This window comes from Aquarana catesbeiana, linkage group LG09 (genome assembly GCF_042186555.1).
Source record: "Aquarana catesbeiana isolate 2022-GZ linkage group LG09, ASM4218655v1, whole genome shotgun sequence".
NCBI lineage: Eukaryota > Metazoa > Chordata > Amphibia > Anura > Ranidae > Aquarana > Aquarana catesbeiana.
The window spans coordinates 247,770,447-247,791,117 of NC_133332.1; the positions used below are offsets into that span (position 1 = coordinate 247,770,447).

A 20,671-nucleotide genomic window follows, 5' to 3' on the forward strand; every position below is an offset into this window, starting at 1 on the left:
ACCTCCACCGAGTTGTCTCCGGGCCAGAGGAGCACCCATATGCTTCAACACGTTGCTTTTCCAACACTGGCCCATGGCGACAACGACACCCACCGGCACAGTGTGGAACTACATGCAACGTCAGCCAAGCTGGAACAGAGGCAAATATAACTTCCTATAATAAGTGACCCACTAGATTTACCTATCAGCGGTAGATTAAAATCTACCAGCGCTACAAGTATGTACAAGAATTTTCATTCCAATACCCACCAATGTTACATAGTCCACTATATAGTATATTTCAGGAGGTTTTTGCTGCATGTACACGTTTCCTGACATGAACCCTCAGAAAGACCTTGAAGCTTAAAAAAAAAAAAAATTAACATCCAATCCAGGCTCTTTCTGGATATATGTCCTGGATGTAGCCAATGGGGCTCGCCATAAGTCTTGCCCAAACCAGGATCTGTGTTTTGGCAGAGGCACTTGTAGGGTGGTGCAGCGGCAGTAAACACTCAGAGTCCAGTGAACAGATCTTGTGTTCATGTAAAATGCAGCAGTTTACAAGCCAGACGGGAAGGCGCCTGACCGAGAACACCTACAGGATGCAGCAGCAATGTGTAGCAGAACAGGTCTCATCATGTTGACAGTATCTGTCTTGAGAGGTGGAATGTGGCCTGGCTGGTCCATACCCAAATGGGGGGGGGTGTCCAGCAAGGATGTCATGTCCCTGTCCTTTGCCCACTCATCTGGGACCTCTCGCTGCTGCTAGTCACTGTCCCTGTCAGACGGGTGACCTGTCACTATACTACCCACATGCGAAAGGTGCACCAAGCCTGGGAGCCAGGGCCCTAAAGTGATATTAAGGGCACAATTTAAAAGAATAAATAAATAATAACAAACATGTCATACCTACCTGCTCTGTGCAGTGGTTTTGCACAGAGAAACCTCCATCCTCCTCTTCTTGGGGGCAGTTTGCAATGGGGGCACCCAAGCAGGGGCGCTCTTTAGCTGCTGCTCTGCGTGTCTAGTCAGACACGGAGCTGCAACTCAGCCCCGCCCCCTCTCTCTCCTCATTAGCTTACTGGCTATGATTGACAGCAGCGGGAACCAATGGCTCCCGCTGCTGTCCTAGCCAATGAGGCAGGAGAGTCCCCAGAGAGCCAAGACAATCGTGCACATCGCTGGATCATGATGGAGCTCAGGTGAGTTATGGGGGGGGGGGGCTGCTGCACACAGAAGGTTTTTTACCTTCATGCATAGAATGGATGAGGGTAAAAAAACCTTCAGCCTTTAGAACCACTTTAAATAGGCTCTGCCTGACCCAATATGGCTGCCATAGTCACATGGGGGGGCAGCATCCAATTGGATATATACCAAATAATAGTGCGCTAAACCTCAAATATATCATTAATAACCTCCAGTAAATAAGTGAATATAACAGTGACCAAATATAAATATGAATAAACATATGTAAAAGTCCACATGCACGAAAATAATTCTTGAATGCTGATATAATGTGAATAAAAATCACTCCATTATCCATGATACTCTCTGCAGAATATATGTGCTGAAAATATTCAGCACCACCTCAGTGTGCAATGTGCCTGCTCACCTCAAAGAAAGATCCTCTTGGGTCTATTGGTGCTTTCAGTGATACTCCAAACAAGATCAGCCAGATCAGAAAAGGAATTTAGCTATTGGCTCTAGGATTAACAAAACTTCTCCTCATAAAATTAATTTCTCCAGGTTCAATTTCTCAAAGTAAACGTAAAATAAAAAAATCATCATTGTGCAAGATTGAATAAAATCCTTGCTTTTAATAAAAATTTCTTAAACATATGCACTCACATTTAATCAGTGATAATAACACCTCAAAGGATCAGTTTACAAAGGGACAGCTCTCCTCCTCATTGCACTTCCTCGACCACGAGACACCGAAAGTGTCGCCACCGACTCCTCCCGACGCATTGCGTCGCAGGTCACGTGACTTTTTCAAGGGAAAAACTAACCAATTGGATAGCTTCCCCAGTAACCCAGGAAACCATAGAGGAACCATGTTCTTCTTGACTATCTCTCCAACTGCAATGCCGTTGCAAATGAGCGCCACCTACAGTGAAGAAAGTAAACTGCACCTGCCTACACACTTATTGGCTTGTTAGAACTAACTGGACAATCCAGCATTGGCTTCCGCTGGGACATGAAGGCAGATTAAGAATGTACTAGGTGTTAGGTAAGGATGGAAATCTTTTATTTTTATTTTTTTGCAGTTTTACAATTTAGCACAACAGGAGGGCTGTGAAGTAAAAAGGATCCTTATGAGGGTTTAGGAGTGCATTGCAGGTTAGGTTTTATGCGGTATTGTGACGTCCTTGACGCACCGCATTATACAACCCCTGGCAAAAATTATGGAATCACCAGTCCCTGAGGATGTTCCTTCAGTTGTTTATTGTTGTAGAAAAAAAGCAGATCACAGACATGGCCAAAAACTAAAGGCATTTCAAATGGCAACTTTCTGGCTTTAAGAAACACTAAAAGAAATCAAGAAAAATAATTGTGGTGGCCAGTAACAGTTAGATTTATAGAACAAGCACAGGGAATAAATTATGGAATCACTCAATTCTGAGGAAAAAATTATGGAATCACCCTGTAAATTTTCATTACAAATACTAACACCTGCATCAGATTAAATCTGCTTGTTAGTATGTAGGTAAAAAGGAGTTATCACACCTTGGAGAGCTGTTGCAACAAGTGGACTGACATGAAGCATGGCTCCAACACCAGAGATGTCAATTGAAAAAAAGGAGAGGATTATTAAACTTCTTAAAGAGGGTAAATCATCACGCAGTGTTGCACAAGATGTTGGTTGTTCACAGTCGGCTGTGTCTAAAACATGGACCAAATACAAACAACATGGGAAGGTGGTTAAAGGCAAGCATACTGGTAAACCAAGGAAGACATCAAAGCGTCAAGACAGAAAACTTAATTAATATGCCTTGAAAACAGAAAATGTACAACAAAACAAATGAGGAACAAATGGGAGGAAACTGGAGTCAACATCTGTGAGCGAACTGTAAGAAACCGCCTAAAGGAAATGGGATTTACATACAGAAAAGCTAAAAGAAAGCCATCTCTAACACCTAAACACAAAAAAAACAAGGTTACAATGGGCTAAGGAAAGGCAATCGTGGACTGTGGATGATTGGATTTCTGTCTTGAGGCTTTGATGTCTTCCTTGATTTACCAGTATGCTTGCCTTTAACCACCTTCCCATGTTGTTTGTATTTGGTCCATGTTTTAGACACAGCCGACTGTGAACAACCAACATCTTGTGCAACACTGCATGATGATTTACCCTCTTTAACCGCTAAGCCACCGCCCACCGTCATATGACGGCTGGACGAGGCTTCTGTTGTTCTGGGAGGACGTCATATGACGTCCTCGCCCTCCCGAGCCACTAGGCGGCGCGCGCGTGCCCGCTGCGTCACTCGGGACCCGGTGCGCGTGCCCGGCGGCCGCGATGTCCGCCGGGCACCCGCGATTGCCGGGTAACAGAGCAGGAGCGTGGATCTGTGCATGTAAACACAGATCCACGTCCTGTCAGAGAGGAGAGGAGACCGATGGCGTGTCCCTTGTACATAGGGACAGCGATCGGTCACCTCCCCCAGTCAGTCCCCTCCCCCCACAGTTAGAATCACCTCCTTAGGTCATACATTAACCCCTCGAGCGCCCCCTAGTGTTAACCCCTTCCCTGCCAGTCACATTTACACAGTGATCAATGCAATTTTATAGCATTGATCGCTGTATAAATGTGAATGGTCCCAAAAATGTGTCAAAAGTGTCCGATGTGTCCGCCGCAATATCGTAGTCACAATAAAAATTGCTGATTGCCGCCATTACTAGTAAAAAATAAATAAATAATAAAAATGCTATAAATCTATCCCCTATTTTGTAGACGCTATAACTTTTGCGCAAACCAATCAATATACGCTTATCGCAATTTTTTTTTACCAAAAATATGTAGAAGAATACGTATCGGCCTAAACTGAGGAAAAAATTTGTTTAAAAAAAAAAAAAATTGGATATTTATTATAGCAAAAAGTAAAAAATATTGTGTTTTTTCAAAATTGTCGCTCTTCTTTTGTTTATAGCGCAATAAATAAAAACCTCAGAGGTGATCAAATACCACCAAAAGAAAGCTCTATTTGTGGGGAAAAAAATGATAAAAATTTAATTAAGGTGCAGTGTAACATGACCGCGCAATTGTCATTCAAAGTGCGACAGCGCTGAAAACTGAAAAATGGCTTGGGCAGGAAGGGGGTGTACGTGCCCTGTATTGAGGTGGTTAAGGAGTTTGATAATCCTCTCCTTTTTTCATTTGACATCTCTGGTGTTGGAGCCATGCTTCATGTCAGTCCACTTGTTGCAACAGCTCTCCAAGGTGTGATAACTCCTTTTTACCTACATACTAACAAGCAGATTTAATCTGATGCAGGTGTTAGTATTTGTAATGAAAATTTACATGGTGATTCCATAATTTTTTCCTCAGAATTAAGTGATTCCATAATTTATTCCCTGTGCTTGTTCTATAAATCTAACTGTTACTGGCCACCACAATTATTTTTCTTGATTTTTTAGTGTTTCTTAAAGCCAGAAAGTTGCCATTTGAAATGCCTTTAGTTTTTGGCCATGTCTGTGATCTGCTTTTTTTCTACAACAATAAACAACTGAAGGAACATCCTCAGGGACTGGTGATTCCATAATTTTTGCCAGGTGTTGTATACACAAAAAACACATAACCAAGCCTCGGTCTGAGTCCTGGGAAGATGCCGACGGGCGCCAACTTGGTTCAGGGAAACCCAACACACGTGCATATTGAGATACCTACGTGTTAAGGGCAAACAGGAAGTATGACCATATATCGCCAGGCAAACATAGAAAGCCCATGACTGATCATCTACGTACTGCTAGCATGGTCCGATGTAATAAGGGACCATCGTGTTCCGGTAAGCGGCAGTGTTGGCTGTGGTGGAGACATTTCCTATCTGTCACGTTTCTTGGGATGTCCTGATTTATGTCACTGTAGAAGAGTCACCAGTCACTTTGCACGGACTTTGTTTACAATATTTTTTGACTCAATTTTGTCATTTACGATTGATTTCTTATGATCACTATCATTACTCATGGACTTTGCCATCTAGTCATATCAGCTGTTTAGCTTTTATATAGTCCAACATTTTCTCACAGTCTTAAACAATTTAGGTGTCAATATTTACTTTATTTATATTGTTACCACAATTTTTAGATACTGTTGTCCTTTTTCACTGAAGGTATTTCATTGGTACATTGGGGTTTTGTACCCACATTTAGAGAATATTTATTTACTTATAATCACAATGTCACTTGTTGTGGTATACTTTCCGCTTATATATTGTGAGTGTATGGAATATTGCCTCATAGATTAATCAAGCTAGTGCAGCTCCCCCCTTGTTTTATTTCTGTTTGGTGTTGTATAATATTTTGAGTTGCAGCTTAGGTAATTTTAGTTAAATAGCGCAGTTTTTCCCTATAATATTCCTTAGCCTGGTTAATGGTAAATGCATTTCTGGATGGGGAAATAAAACGTTATCAGATGGCCTACTACAAGATGTCTTTCAGTACACAGAAGTGCTTCATACATAGCAAACTGTGCTACAAAAAAAGTGCTTTATTAGTAAAATACATCTTTTTTCAGTCACTTCTTCCTGGAATGATCACTAGAACAATATCACACTTTACCTACAGTATGTGTAGTTTTCTGTGTTCTACTTCCTGTGTGTAAAGCTGCAGATATTAGTAGTATATGCCAATGATACGTTTTGTAGGCAGTTCTTTAATATGACCAAGAGCAACATGCTTCCTTATCTTATTTTTCATATTGTGATAATACTGTGTCTAGAGAAGTAGCAAGCCCCCCTAGAAGTGGACAGCTTTTTGAGGCCTCCAAGAAAGGAGATAAGGAAACCAGTACCTATCCCAATTTGAGTCATTATATTCAAGGCTATATTTGTCCTATGAGATGCAGGCGGGTATTTCATTTTCGGCAGGTAATACAATAGCAGGCAGCTGATATTCCTCCATTTATGCTGCTTGATGTGGATGGGGTAATCAAGTTTAATAGAGCTGAATTAGAGAAATCTAATCATATCTGTCTAGTTTAAGGTGAGAAGCATAGAAGCATAGCTAATGAATGGCACACCCATGCTTCCTTTTCACTGGTTATTATGGTCAGTTGACACTCACGTGATCAAATTAAATGGGCGAATGAGCTAAGTCACTGGCTAAGGGCTCCTTGGATTACATTTGGATTGAGAATCCCGGATCAACTGCATAAATAAAATCAATGAATGGGAGGCATGCAAGCCATTGACTGGCTAAGAGCTTATTTGTCATAATACTACTAAATGTAACACTTAGAGACTAAAAAGTATATTGAGGTGGGCTTGTAGCTAATGAATGTAAGGCTTATTTCTCCTACGTATTGGTTATTTTGGCCATGATTCTTTATAGGTTACCTACCCAAATTAAATTAAAGAGGGGTACAGGCTTGCCATTCTTCGGCTAATGCCACGTACACACGAGCAGACTTTTCGACCAGACTGGTCTGGCAGACAATTTGACCGTGTGTGGGCTTCATTGGACCTGCAACGGACTTTTTCGTTCAAAAATGTGACGGACTTTAGATTTGGAACATGTTTCAAATCTTTCCAACGGGCTCAAGTCCGGTCGAAAAGTCCGCTCATCTGTATGCTAGTCCGACGGACAAAAACCGATGCTATAGCAGCTATTGGCTACTGGCTATCAACTTCCTTATTTTAGTCTGGTGTACGTCATCACTTACGAATCCGTCGGACTTTGGTGTGATCGTGTGTGGGCAAGTCCTTTTGTTGGGAAAGTCCGTCGGAAGTCCGCCGAAAGGCCGTCGGATAGATCGTCGGACCAGTCCAGTTGAAAAGTCCGCCGCGTGTACGCTGCATAAGAGCTTTTTCACTTGCTATAATACTTCTACAGCTTTGAAAGTCATCCTTTGGATTCCATTGGATAGGTTACATATTTTCCAAGTAGTTTTAAAGCCAGCCAGGAGATACAATTTGTACAACTTGTAGCCTTCTTCCAACTGCCCCAATAAGGAACTCTGCCAAGGGAATAAAAGGAGCAAACTTTTTTTCACCACCAGCTCTGAAGTTACGTAAGAGCAGCATGTAAAAAAAATCGTTAAGCTTCAAAAGTTATCCAGAAATACTGCAACAATTCTACAATCATAGGGACTATGCAATAAAAACACAATTATGCCCCGTACACACGGTTGGACATTGATCGGACATTCCGACAACAAAATCCTAGGATTTTTTCCGACGGATGTTGGCTCAAACTTGTCTTGCATACACACGGTCACACAAAGTTGTCGGAAAATCCGATCATTCTGAACGCGGTGACGTAAAACACGTACGTTGGGACTATAAACGGGGCAGTAGCCAATAGCTTTCATCTCTTTATTTATTCTGAGCATGCGTGGCACTTTGTGCGTCGGATTTGTGTACACACGATTGGAAATTCCGACAATGGATTTTGTTGTCAGAAAATTTTATAGCAAGCTCTCAAACTTTGTGTGTTGGAAAATCCGATGGAAAATGTGTGATGGAGCCTACACACGGTTGGAATTTCCGACAAGAAGGTCCTATCACACATTTTCCGTCGGAAAATCCGACCGTGTGTACAGGGCATAAGTGTAAAACTCAGACTGGGACTGTAGTCTCTTGTCACGTGATTCTCTTCTCTGCAAGGTTTGCCTCTTAGAGGATAAATGCACTTATATGATAAGGCCCCCCCTCTCATCTCATGATGGGTAAAGTGAAGTTTACCTTGCCTTGGGTCATTGCATCATTTTTTGTTTTCCTCCATTCTCTAAAGCTTTAAAAATGTAGCACATGCAGTCGATCTGGGCATATAGAATAATGGGCATCCCAGTATTTAAACCGAGACCTGGCTTGGGTGAAGACGTTATTATCTTTTGCTGGCCAGTGGCGGCCCGTGCAGTGTGAGTGCACGGGCGCCGCCCCCCATCCATGCGCCCGGCCCCTTTCAGGATGCCGGACACATGGATTCCTATGGCGGGGCAGGAGGGGGTGGTACTTTTTGAAGCAACTGATTAGAGCCAGAGGCTCTAATAGGCTTCAAAATAGGGTGGGCTCGGGGCACAGAGAGTGCACCCTGATCCCACCCACTTGTGTGACGATAGCGAATTAATTTTCGCTATTTTCACACTAACCTTCCTCCCCGCCAATCAGGAGGCAGGGCGTCAGACCTGTTTCCTGATTGGCCAAAGCACCAGGCCACCTTATTGGATGCCTGGCACTTAGGAAGAGGAGCGGAGGAGACACACGCTGGAGCAGAGGACGCTGCCGCTCTGGTGCACTGAGAGGAGCTGCTGCCTGGCGGTAAGTGCCAGGGGGTCTGTCAGAGCCGCACGCAGGGGATTGGGGGTGCTGCCAGAGCCCGAGTGAGGGGGGGTCGGTGGGCACAGTGGCTGCATTTGATGGGCACAAGTGGCTGCATATACTGGGCACAAGTGGCTGCATTTGATGGGCACAAGTGGCTACATTTGATGGGCAGAGTGGCTGCATTTGATGGGCACAATGAGGCTGCAATTGATGGGGGGGGGGGGTTCAGTATTTTTCAGTTTGTTTGCACCCCCCCCCAAAAAAAATTTTGAGCACCAGCCGCCACTGCTGGACACACAGTCATAAAGCTGTAGATATCAGAAACTAGCATCAACACTGAAGCTGCCTGGCTGTGTAAACAACACTTTATCCATAGCAAATAAATGTGGTCCAGTTTTAAGGTGTGCTGCCAATGTGGTGGTGGTTGCGGAGTCCAGGGTCTTGCTATATGAGTGCACATATCTTTTAAGGATACTGAGAACAGTGGAAAGTTTTTGAGTGTGAGGTAGTGAATAACAAATAGCCACTAGAGCAGTGTTTCTTAACTCCAGTCCTCAAGGAGCCCCAACAGGTCATGTTTTCAGGCTGTCCATTATTTTGCACAGGTGATTTGATCAGTTTTCCTGCCTTAGCAATTACCACAGCCATTTAATCTGAGGGAAATCCTGAAAACATGACCTGTTGGGGCGGCCTCGAGGAATGGAGTTGAGAAACACTACACTAGAGGGAGAATTTACAAATCTGTAAATGTAATAGTGTATGGATGGAAATATGGAACAGCAAGAATGTAAAATTGTAACAGTAACATCAAACATTACCGTAAAGCTAACCTACAAATAACTAACCCTAAAGTTTCCCTTTTAAGAGTTCACAGACCTGACAATTCTGATTCAGATGTGAACCTGATAAGTTTATTTCCACAACCTTTTCCTCTACACAAGATTTAAAAACACAAATACCTGGAATTGAAATAGGTCAGATAAAGGATTAATGTGTCACTAACTTCACAGATCTCCAGCACTGCAGGCCTTCCATACTGTGAACTAAGGCTATTTGTTTGTTTGTACTCTTGTCACCAGCCAAAAGGATGGCAAGATTGTGTGTGCCCAGTGATAGGAGGTCTTCTGCAAGAAGGATAACAGCACTAAAGGGCCAATATGGGGTGCCTAATAACAAACAGAGGAAGAAAAATGCAAGGCCTTGTAACCTGAGCCACAGAGATAAGATGCTCTGGCTTTTCACAGGACCTCCCAGGGAAGCCGTGTTTCATTCAAATGGATGTGTGCTTTGGGAGAGGTGGAGGAAAGGCTCAGGAAGGTGAAACGCTTTGAAATTCTGCTTCCTTTTTGTCTCCTACCCCCTCCCAGCATTCAAAACAAATGGCAGTTCCATATCTGCCATCTACTGGGGGTTGAAGAGGTATCTCTGTTGGGCTTGCATTGTTAGAAGAGCTGCCTTTTTTGTTTCAAGCAAACCAAGGGGATTGCCTGCTAATTAAATTGCCTTTCTCTGCCCTTGGAAAAGGGGACGAAGATAAATATATGGAGCATTCAGGCTACTCAGCAGGCTTGAGGGCAGTTTAGTGTTTGCATCCAACAGAAGATCTGATTGCATTGTGACCAGTTCAGCTTACACATTCTTTGCCTGCTTAATGCATAGGTGAATAGCGATCTGCATTGAAAGCTAAAAGTCCTCTCCAACTAAAGGGTCAACAACAACGTTTCAAAGGGAAAAAGAAGAATACACCTTAAAAAGTTGTGCTTTAGGTGATATCCTTTGTTGGCAAACTTAAAGACATGTTAGGTTTCTTTGTCAAGCATAATAATACCTGACAAATAAACCCAATGTGTTGTTTAGAAAGCCAGGATCTATAAAATGGACCTTTTAGCAAAATTACTTTTTTTTCATACTTCCTCCAATATTGTTGACTAACATTATAAAAAGTAAACTGCAAATGCCTGTAGCTTAGACAACAGTAGCACAACTGGACCCTTCCTGTAGCTTTTTGGGTAATCAGTGTCACAACATCCAACAGAGTGAATTCCACCCACACTGTAGGCATCGTGTACTTCTTCATAAGCTAGCCATAAACTACACTGAGCAAAATTCTAAATGCAACACTTTTGTGTTTGCGCCTATTTATCATGAGCTGAACTCAAAGACCCATGACTTTTTCTATGTACACAAAAGACCTATTTCTCTCAAATATTGTTCACAAATCTGTCTAAATCTGTGTTAGTGAGCACTTCTCCTTTGCCGAGATAATCCATTCACCTCACAGGTGTGGCATATCAAGATGCTGATTAGACAGAATGATTATTGCACAGGTGTGCCTTAGGCTGGCCACAATAAAAGGCCACGCTAAAATGTGCAGTTTTACAGTATCGGGAAAACCAATCCATATCTGGTGTGACCACCATTTGCATCACGATGCGGGTCCTCGGGCCAGCCCTGAACGTCTTGGGAAGGGGTGGACATGGCCTTTTGGCTTAGTTCGCCCTCTCTCATGGGGTCTCCCTTCTGGGGAGCCCCACCTAGTACTTGGGTGGGTCCTGTCTCGGCAGGCCCTCCAGAGAACGGGGTCTGTCTGGTCTCGGCCAGATAGACCATTGTAAGTACCTTTGTCCCCGCAGGAGCCTAACGCCCCGGGGGATCAGGGAATTGGCACGTCTTGTGTACCCGTGGCACTTTTTTGTGAGCACTCTTTATGTGTGTGCACATTTTTTGTGCACCGGGTGAAGTTTTTGGGTGTGTTTTGCACGCCATAGGCTTTCAAAAAAAAAAAATTTGCATCACGCAGTGCAACACATCTCCTTAGCATAGAGTTGATCAGGTTGTTGATTGTGGCCTGTGGAATGTTCCTCTTTAATGGCTGAGTGAAGTTGCTGGATATTGGCTGGACCTGGAACACGCTGTCGTATATGCCGATCCAGAGCATCCCAAACAAAATTGCTCAATGGGTGACATGTCCGGTGAGTATGCTGGCCATGCAAGAACTGGGATGTTTTCAGCTTCCAGGAATTGTGTACAGATCCTTGCAACATGGGGCCGTGCATTATCATGCTGCAACATGAGGTGATGGTCGTGTATGAATGGCACAACAATGGACCTCGGTACCTCATCACGGTATCTCTGTGCATTCAAAATGCCATCAATAAAATGCACCTGTGTTCGTTGTCTATAGCATACGCCTGCCCATACCATAACCCCACTGCCACTATGGGCCACTCGATCCACAACATTGACATCAGCAAACCGCTTACCCACACGACGCCATACATGCTGTCTGCCATGTGCCCTGTACAGTGAAAACCGGGATTCACCCGTGAAGAGAACACCTCTCCAAAGTGCCAGACGCCATTGAATGTGATCATTTGCCCACTCAAGTCGGTTACGATGACGAACTGCAGTCAGGTCGAGACCCCGATGAGAACGACGAGGATGCAGATGAGCTTCCCTGAGACGGTTTCTGACAGTTTGTGCAAAAATTCTTTGGTTATGCAAACTGATTGTTGCAGCGGCTGTCTGGGTGGCTGGTCTCAGACGATCTTGGAGGCGAAGATGCTGGATGTGTAGGTCCTGGGCTGGTGCAGTTACACGTGGTCTGCGGTTGTAAGACCAAGTTGGATGTACTGCCAAATTCTCTAAAATGCCTTTGGAGATGGCTTATGGTAGAGAAATGAACATTCAATTCAAGGGCAACAGCTCTGGTGGACATTCCTGCAGTCAGCATGCCAATTGCACGCTGCCTCAAAACTTGCGACATCTGTGGCATTGTGCTGTGTGATAAAACTGCACATTATAGAGTGGCCTTTTATTGTGGCCAGCCTAAGGTACACCTGTGCAATAATCATGCTGTTTAATCAGCATCTTGATATGCCACACCTGTGAGGTGGATGGATTATCTCGACAAAGGAGAAGTGCTCACTAACACAGATTTAGACAGATCTGTGAACAATATTTGAGAGAAATAGACCTTTTGTGCACATAGAAAAGTCATAGATCTTTGAGTTCAGCTCATGATAAATAGGGACAAACACAAAAGTGTGTTGCGTTTATAATTTTGCTCAGTGTAGATTTTTGAATGAACGTTTGTACAAAAATTTGTATGAAAATCCTGAGTACATTCAGCAGCTTGATGAATGTCATATGTCGTTGAAAGAACTTCAAAATGTTGTTTGCTTTTAACATTAAATTCTGGAATGAATGCACTTTATCGAACAAAAACCACACACACTAGTAGAAATGTGTTCATTGGAAAAGAAAAAAATCTATCAGGTTCCTTTGAACTTACTGGTCACTGCATTCAAAAACAAATGTGGAATTGACCCCACCAATGATTAGAAAACAAAAAAATTCTAACAAAATTCCACAAGTGTATTACTAGTAGACATACAAATAGGAAAAGGTTGGTGCTTTGCATCAACTTAGGAGGAGATCCTCCTGGCTAGTTACACACCTTAATATAGAAAGGAAAAGAATGTTTTTGTGATATTATGACTGAATACAGTCCATAAAGTCTGTGAAAAAGCACCTGAAGGCAGCTTCAATGGAGTATTAGAAGCAGAACTCTGTGTAATGGGAGAGAAAGTGCAAAAAAAGCGCCACTCTAAGTGCAGTATTAGACACAATTTATTTGGGCACAGGATGTATTGTACTCACAAAAGTATGTGACAGGTAGGCATATCACCATAGTGAGCTGTCCAGAGGGAATCCATCAGGGAGTCCAACGGGGTGTCCAGCCCAGAGTCCATCAGGGGCAAAGACGTGGGAACCATGGAGTGGGTTGCACCGGTGAATACCGGCGTTTCCTGGTCCTCAGAAGCCCAGGATGCAAGTGGATGACTCACTTCCGGTCGGATGAGTTGGTCAGTAGCAGGCGACGCGTTTGCGGAGCACACGCTTCTTCTTCAGGCCTCGAAGAGTACAATACATCCTGTGCCCAAATAAATTGTGTCTAACACTGCCCTTAGAGTGGCGCTTTTTTGTGCTTTCTCTCCTATTACTAGTAGACCGCTCCAAATCTTCAGCAACATCAGGGGGCAGCTAACCAGGAAGCAATCTACTTAGGATGGTCGCCAGAGGAGGTAATCCTGAGAAATACAGTGTTGCTACCACATGAGATGCATGGAGTGTCCCATATTAAGTGCATGACTAAGACCCCTTTCACACCAACGCTCATAAAACGCTCCCCATGCATCTCAATGGACCCTTTCACACTGAGGCGTTGCGCTGGTGGGGGGGCGTTGAGAAAAGTCCTGCAAGCAGCATCTTTGGAGCAGCTTTTGAAGCGTTGAAAAAAGCACTTCAAAAACGCCCCTCTCCATTGAAATGAATTGAAAACGCTGTAAAAACGCCTGAATAGCGCCTATAATCCGCCCTGAGCTGTAGAAAAGTCAAATGATCTCACAAAAAGGTAAACATGCAAGCAGAAAAGAGAGCATCCACAACAACAGGACTGAAATTGTGGGAAGGTCAGAATGATTAAACAGACCATCAAAGTGCCAACAAAAACAAAATTAAAGTGCCAAAAAAAGAATTAATCCCAGAAAAATGAAGATTTGAAGTAAAACAAGACACTGCTTGTTTTACATGATCTCACAAAGGATAAACGTGCAAGCAGAAAGATAGCATCAATAACACATGCTTCAATAACGCTTGAAAACGCTGTAAAAACGCCTGCAGCGTTGCGTTAATTTTACCGCTAGTGCCCCTAAAACGCGGTAAAAAAGCAGTGAAAACGCTAAGGCGTTTTAGGGCGTTTTTGAAGCGCCTTGGTGTGAAAGGGGTCTTAAAGGTAACGGAATAACGCTCTACTGGGAAGGTCCATTTCAGGTGATCGGTTTCCTTTTTTGAATTGTAAGGACCCGCGGGGTGCCTTGCAGTTTTCCCCTGAGCAATCGATTGTTTCCTGATCTGTCCATAATTGGGTAGATTGGCCAAAGGTTATCTTTCCTGTGAATTCCCTTATTATCAGTAGGTATCACCTACACACAGCATATAATTAAACAGGCGTTTCACTGATTGTACATTATAAATTCGGTATTCACCTTTTAATGTGTCTGCATGAAAATGTCATCTGGGCAATATGAATATTCATTTATATTCATGAAGGATTTACTGTCCATTACTGCCGTGAAACATGCTTACTGCCAGGGTAGCAAAAGGTAATTTAAAAAAAAAAAAAAAACAGTCCCACTGACTCTAAAATATCCAAAACCACTCAGAGATAGTTCAAGGATATCAATTATATGAAAGGTACACAAACACACAAAAAAATCAGTTCCCTGAAGACTCTATGGGGTTGATTTACTAAAAATGGAGAGTACAAAATCTGGTGCAGCTCTGCTCCAATCAGCTCCCAGGTTTGTTTGTAAAAGTTTAATTGAACAAGCTGAAGTTAGAAGCTGATTGGCTACAATGCCGAGCTGCACCAGATTTTGCACGCTCCAGTTTTAGTATATCAACCCCAATATGTATGAAGTTTGTATGTTTTTCTAAAGTTTGCATGGGCTTTCTGTGGTTCTTTAGTATCCTTACACAATTCATACATATACCAGTATGTTAATTGTTTACCAGTTTTAATTGTTCTATGTGTGACTGCGATAAGTGCACTTTTATGTGCGATTTGTAGCACATAAAAACGCATGTGTCATAAAAATATATGATTAATTCCAATGAGGCGATTCACATTTCCATGCTGTGTTGTAAAAATGAGGCATGTCCGATATTATATGTATTTACCTGTGCTTTTCTGGCCCATTGATGTCTATGAAAACGCATGTAAGATGAATGAAAATATGCTTGTAAAATCCACTAAAAACATACGCCAAAGAATGTAAATGAAATACAAGGAAAAATGCATGACAGTGGAAGCAGAGAGATGTGAATCCAGCCTATCTGTGGCATTGATAAAACTAACCCCCCCACCCCCACCCCCAATTGCTCTGAACTAATACACACTAAAATTGCAGATGCAGTACTGAGGTAGGTAAGAGACTGGGGTGAAGATTTTTAACATGTAGATTAATTCATGAGGGGAAGTATTACATTTTAAAGGTCCACCTTGACAAGTAAACCTGTGTTTAGGCCATCTTTTGACAGATGATCTTGTTACCAATATTTGAGACAATGGCATTAAATGTTTTACACACCATCAGACAAATCAAAATAGTTAAAACAAATATTATTTGAATTAAATGTCCAATGTAAACCCTATTACGGCTAGCATAGCAACCTTGCCTACATTGTAGGTTCTGGCAATGCAAAATTTTCCCAGTATGCATCACAGACTCTTGGATAGTTGTATGCATTTTAGTTTGAAAGGTTTTGTTATATCGTTTCATATACAGGCAGTGGTGGTTTTATCAATAGCCCCAGCTGGTCTGCGCCTGTAAATGTCAGAAGCAAAGAGACTGCTGTTCCCTATATAGTTATTGGCTGCTCATATTCTTTCTTTTATCAGCAAAAGTACAGTATTTTATTAAATGCTTATACATACATTTGTACAATATCCTATGCCATGTAAGTAGCAGAAAGAAAGGAAAAATAGGATTTATGTACTTACCGTAAAATCCTTTTGAAGGGCACAGGAAGTCATTAACTGTTATACTTCCACCTACAGGAGGATTGGACACTGGCCAACAAAAATGTAGGCCAAGCTAACATGCACCCTAAAAGCAACAGAACTATAGGGACCATTCCTCAGATTTGGACATCTGCCTGCCTATTGTCCACTCCTGGGATGTAAATGGCGGACAAGGCTGGGGCAGGAAGTTTTGCCCTGGACATTATCCACTCTACCACAGTTGCTGCAGCAAAACTTCTGGTTCTTTCTTGATGATTGATGTATGCCCCTGTGTGGTGTTAAGTGACTGAAATTAGATTGGATGACCTTTCAGCAGGCTGGCCCAGGACTCCTCTGCAGCCCAATAGGCTGGCTTCCATTGTGGGGATCTACCAAAGGATAGAAAGGATTGACTTCCCTGACCTAAAGCCAGGTTCCTGAGCCACCAAGCCAGGGACAACAACCTCAGGACCATAAGAATTGGTTGTCCTATGATGAGAGAAATTTGTGTTATAGGTTTCTGGAGTGAAGTTGGACAAAAAGGAATGCCTTGAAGGAGGCTACAATTAACCCCTGGACTCTCCTTCTGAAGCAAAGAGTGGCGGAACACCTGAATGGCAGTGTTTGAGTTTGGGAGTTTGGAGTTTTTCCTGGGGAAGAAAACCTCTTGCTTGAGCTGTGTCTAGTACTAGACCCAGACACTCCAAGCTATAAGTCGGTTTCAGAGCTAATTTCTAAACGGTCAGGATCCATGCAAACCTCTGCAAGGTTTTGACAGTCAGGGTTTCTTTGTCATTTAGAACCCTTGTCAACTGCTGGGTTCTCGTGCCCTCTGTAGTGGCACATTGATGATAGTGACCAGGGTAGAGGGAAAGAGTTGTTCTCCCTCGAAGACCATGTGGAATAAGCGTTTCCCAGATGTGGATTCTACAGCCCGACACTTTGTCCAAAGTGTTCTCCATATGTGAACTGACAGGAAACTTATGCAGGAAATGAGGTGGAAAACCTCTGGAGTGAGTCAATGCTATAGTTTAAAGCAGGGTTTCTCAACCAGAGTTCCGGGGTTCCTCCACAGGTTGCTAGGGGTTCCTTGAGCAATGAGAAACTTCTGTCTCTCACATAAGTTCCTACTGACACCACTGATACTTTAACTATCTGACAGGGGGGAATTCTTCCCAGTGACCACAAGTATAAGGAGTATTTTTCCCACAGACCATCACACTAATGTATCAGGAGTTGTAGATAAAGTATTTTTTTTAGCAGGGATTCCCCTAGAGTGAAAAGTTATTTTAAGGGTTCCTTTGTGTTCAAAAAGTTGAGAAAGACTTTTTAGAGCAATAGTCATTTGTTCCAAATGTTCTATCACAAGGGATCAACCACCATAGTGATCAGATCCCTTCTAATTGCTTCAGACCAGTCAGTCATGGTTTAACAAATTAAGGTCACAACCAAAACTAGATGCAGAGCACAGCCTGCCAAAGAGAACAGGGCTCTAGAGACGACCTTCAACCACTTATCAGTGGGGTTCTTGTTGACAGATGCATCCTCACTGGAATGGTGGATGCTTTGTAAAGAAAGAACACTTGCAGATCCACTGAGAGGGCAAATGAACAAATTTGAACAAAGTTCTCATCAAATGGGTTCAAGGCCTATAAGCGCTTGGGAGGTATAAACATCTTTTCTGCATGTTTCCATTCTCCATAAAGGAAAACTTGAAAAAGCAGATGTGCCAGTAAGTTTCTAAAGGATCATACACTCGGAATTTATTATGTATTTTATTAAGTTGGCTTGGACCCCATTCACACTAGTGTATCATGACCTGCACAAAAACACTTGTTGCTCTTTCAGCGCCAGTTAATGCACCTCAAACATGCCATACAAGAAGCATGTTCTTAGACATGCAAGAAGGCATGATACTAAAAACACGGAATGAGCAAAGCTCAAAAAGATACTTGAGTTACTTTGCTGCATTTGTCACACGAAAGACAGCCCATTGAAATGAATGGGCTACATGATTTGTGAAGCACAACAAAGCACATATGCTTGATACCTAATATAGAGCTACACTAGTGTAAAAGGGGCCTTGGTGTCTGTGTGAGCAGGCTTTGATGTGTGTTTTGATATCAATTTGGGATGCTTTTTTGTTCAACTGGCTTCTGTCGGACAAGGAGCTGTATACATGGGCCAAAAGTCCACCAGTTTATGCCAAACCGACTATTTTTGGACCCATGTGTACCCAGCTTAGAATCATTCAGAATTTTTGTTGCAGGAACAGTTGACCTGCATTTGACTTTCTTCAGCTGCTTTTGCATTCCCATAGACTTGTATTTGGAGAGAAGCAGTTCTGAAGTGACCAAAAGCTCATAAACACTAGCCCTAAAGCCTAGTACACACTAGTAGTTTTTTTTTTTTTTTTAGTTCAACACAGCAAGGCTGAACGAAAAAAAAAACTGACAGCTCAGGCGGAGCCGCTGTGCTAACTATCCAACGTTAGTACAGCGATCTCCCCCTCTGTGCTATTGTGTTCTAACAGGGGGACACCCCCCCCTTTTCCGCTACAACGTCCAGTCAGCACTCTCAGCCTTTTTTGCTCATGCCCCCTGGCCGGCTTCTGTCGGACCAACTCCAGTACACACAGGCTGAATGTCGGCTGGTTTCCATTGAACCGGCCAATGCTGCCCGACATTCGGCCCCTGTGTACTAGGCTTAACTCAGTTTAGCTTATACTTAGAACACATTGACTGCTGGTTTTGTACTGGTGTTCACATCAATAGGTAGCCAGCCACACCCAATGCCCATTCCTCCATTTTTTTTTTTTTTTTTTTTATTCAGAAATCTATTTATTTGTGTTACAATCAAGTCACTTCTATTACATTTGAAAATACATGGTTATGAATACTATCAAGTTAATGATGCTTGCCCTATAATTTGCATAGTCCTGTAAAGACATACTGGGACAATTGTTCTTGAAGACTGACAGTCACTCTAGAGATTCAGAGGATATTTGGACTTTCAGTAACCTCCCTCCCACAGTCTTTTCTACTACACAAGCCCTGACTTTTTGATGGTCAGTATTTGCATAGACACACCTCCTACACTGCACTGCAGAGTGGTATGTGGGAGCAGGCGTGGCTTTTCTCTTCAAGCTTGGAGGATGATTTTTTTGGTGAATATTATGACAGTAATCTGGAGAGGTAAACTGTCATAGTACAGGTCTGATCTTGCTATTTTTTAGTGTTTGCAATCCAACAACTGCGATTAACAACAATAAAAAGTTACTTTACAGAATCTTTCATTAACAAAAGAATGTCCAGAATAATTTGACAATATAGTACAAAATCAAAGCGCATCCAAACCCAATGAATATATTGCGTCTTAACAATGTTTCCTTTATTTTAATCTGGTAATGCTGCAAATAACACACTTCCTGTCCCTTCATGTCTACATTCACTTCTCCATTGTATCTATGGAGGGAGCCATGGTTTTCACACAGACTGGACTTGAAAAATGTCTGCTATTGTTCATCTCCATCTCATGGTGGATTGATGGGTCTAGTAGTTTACACAATAAAGATATGGTTCTTTGTGCTTTGTGGAAGTGAAAAGGACACTGCATTTTTGACATATTGGAGTTTTAGATATGCTTTGATTGTAGGTAAATGCATGTGCAATAAATGTCCAGTGTCCAGGGCTCCTGACTATGGCAAATTGTCATGCAGCTTGCCACAGAAATGGTGGATCAATAAAGTTGATACCCAACTTGAAAAATAGCAGCCAATTAAATTGTTCATGGTGCACCCATGGAAGCGAAGAGAAAAAGCCCTGTGTAAGCTCCAAGTTCAGTATCTCCCTGTCCCCCCACTGGTAACCTCTCTGGAGTCTGGTGGTAGCTCACGCAGCAATGAATCATGTTAAGAAAGGAGAGGCATAGGCACCCCACATACCTGGACTACCAGGATAATTGACCTTCTCTTCAGCAGCTACACTGAGCCATGAAAAGCGAACAGAAGAGTGTAAGCAGTGGGTGTGCCAGTAAAATAGCCTGTTTTTTTTTTTTACCATGCACAAGTAATAGGCCAAGCCATTCATTTTTACCTTCTAATATTTTACACGAAGAATCTGCTCTACAACACTGTGACAGTGTCACAGCAAATTCACTTCAAATTTAAAAGTTTAAAAAGTATAGAAATGTATAGTAATGAAATTCAATAACATTTTATCCTTGGTAGTCAAATTACTTAAAATTTGCGAGATGGGACTTTTGACTATTGATCAGATTATCTCTCTTTAAGACCTTCTCAAAGAAACTGGAAAATGTTACCCTTGTTTTTGCCATTTGGAAGAGTCCACTAGTTTTAAAGCTAGCCTGCAGCAGCACCCGAAGGTGAAACTGGGCATTGCAACCAGACTGCTCAGATGCAATGGCACTTTTTCAATGATCAGTTTCACATACTGTAATAAAGGCAAAATAATAATAAATATTACCATATATAGAGCAAAACGCTATGTCCAGAGAAAAGTAATAGAGGGGAAATCATCCAATGGGGACACTAGTTCTGGTGACCTGGGGGTCCCCAAGGAATTCCCTTAGTCTGCTATTGGACAGGAAATGAAGGGAAATCTCCACAGTAGGATACAGATAGCGAAAA

General features: G+C 42.5%; 1 long non-coding RNA gene across 1 annotated transcript in view; it reads right to left on the reverse strand.

Annotated features, from left to right (window-relative positions):
• LOC141108486 (uncharacterized) overlaps positions 1–20,671 on the reverse strand; it is a 260,079-nt gene that overhangs the window by 169,351 nt on the left and 70,057 nt on the right. The gene's annotated exons all lie outside the window — the stretch shown is intronic.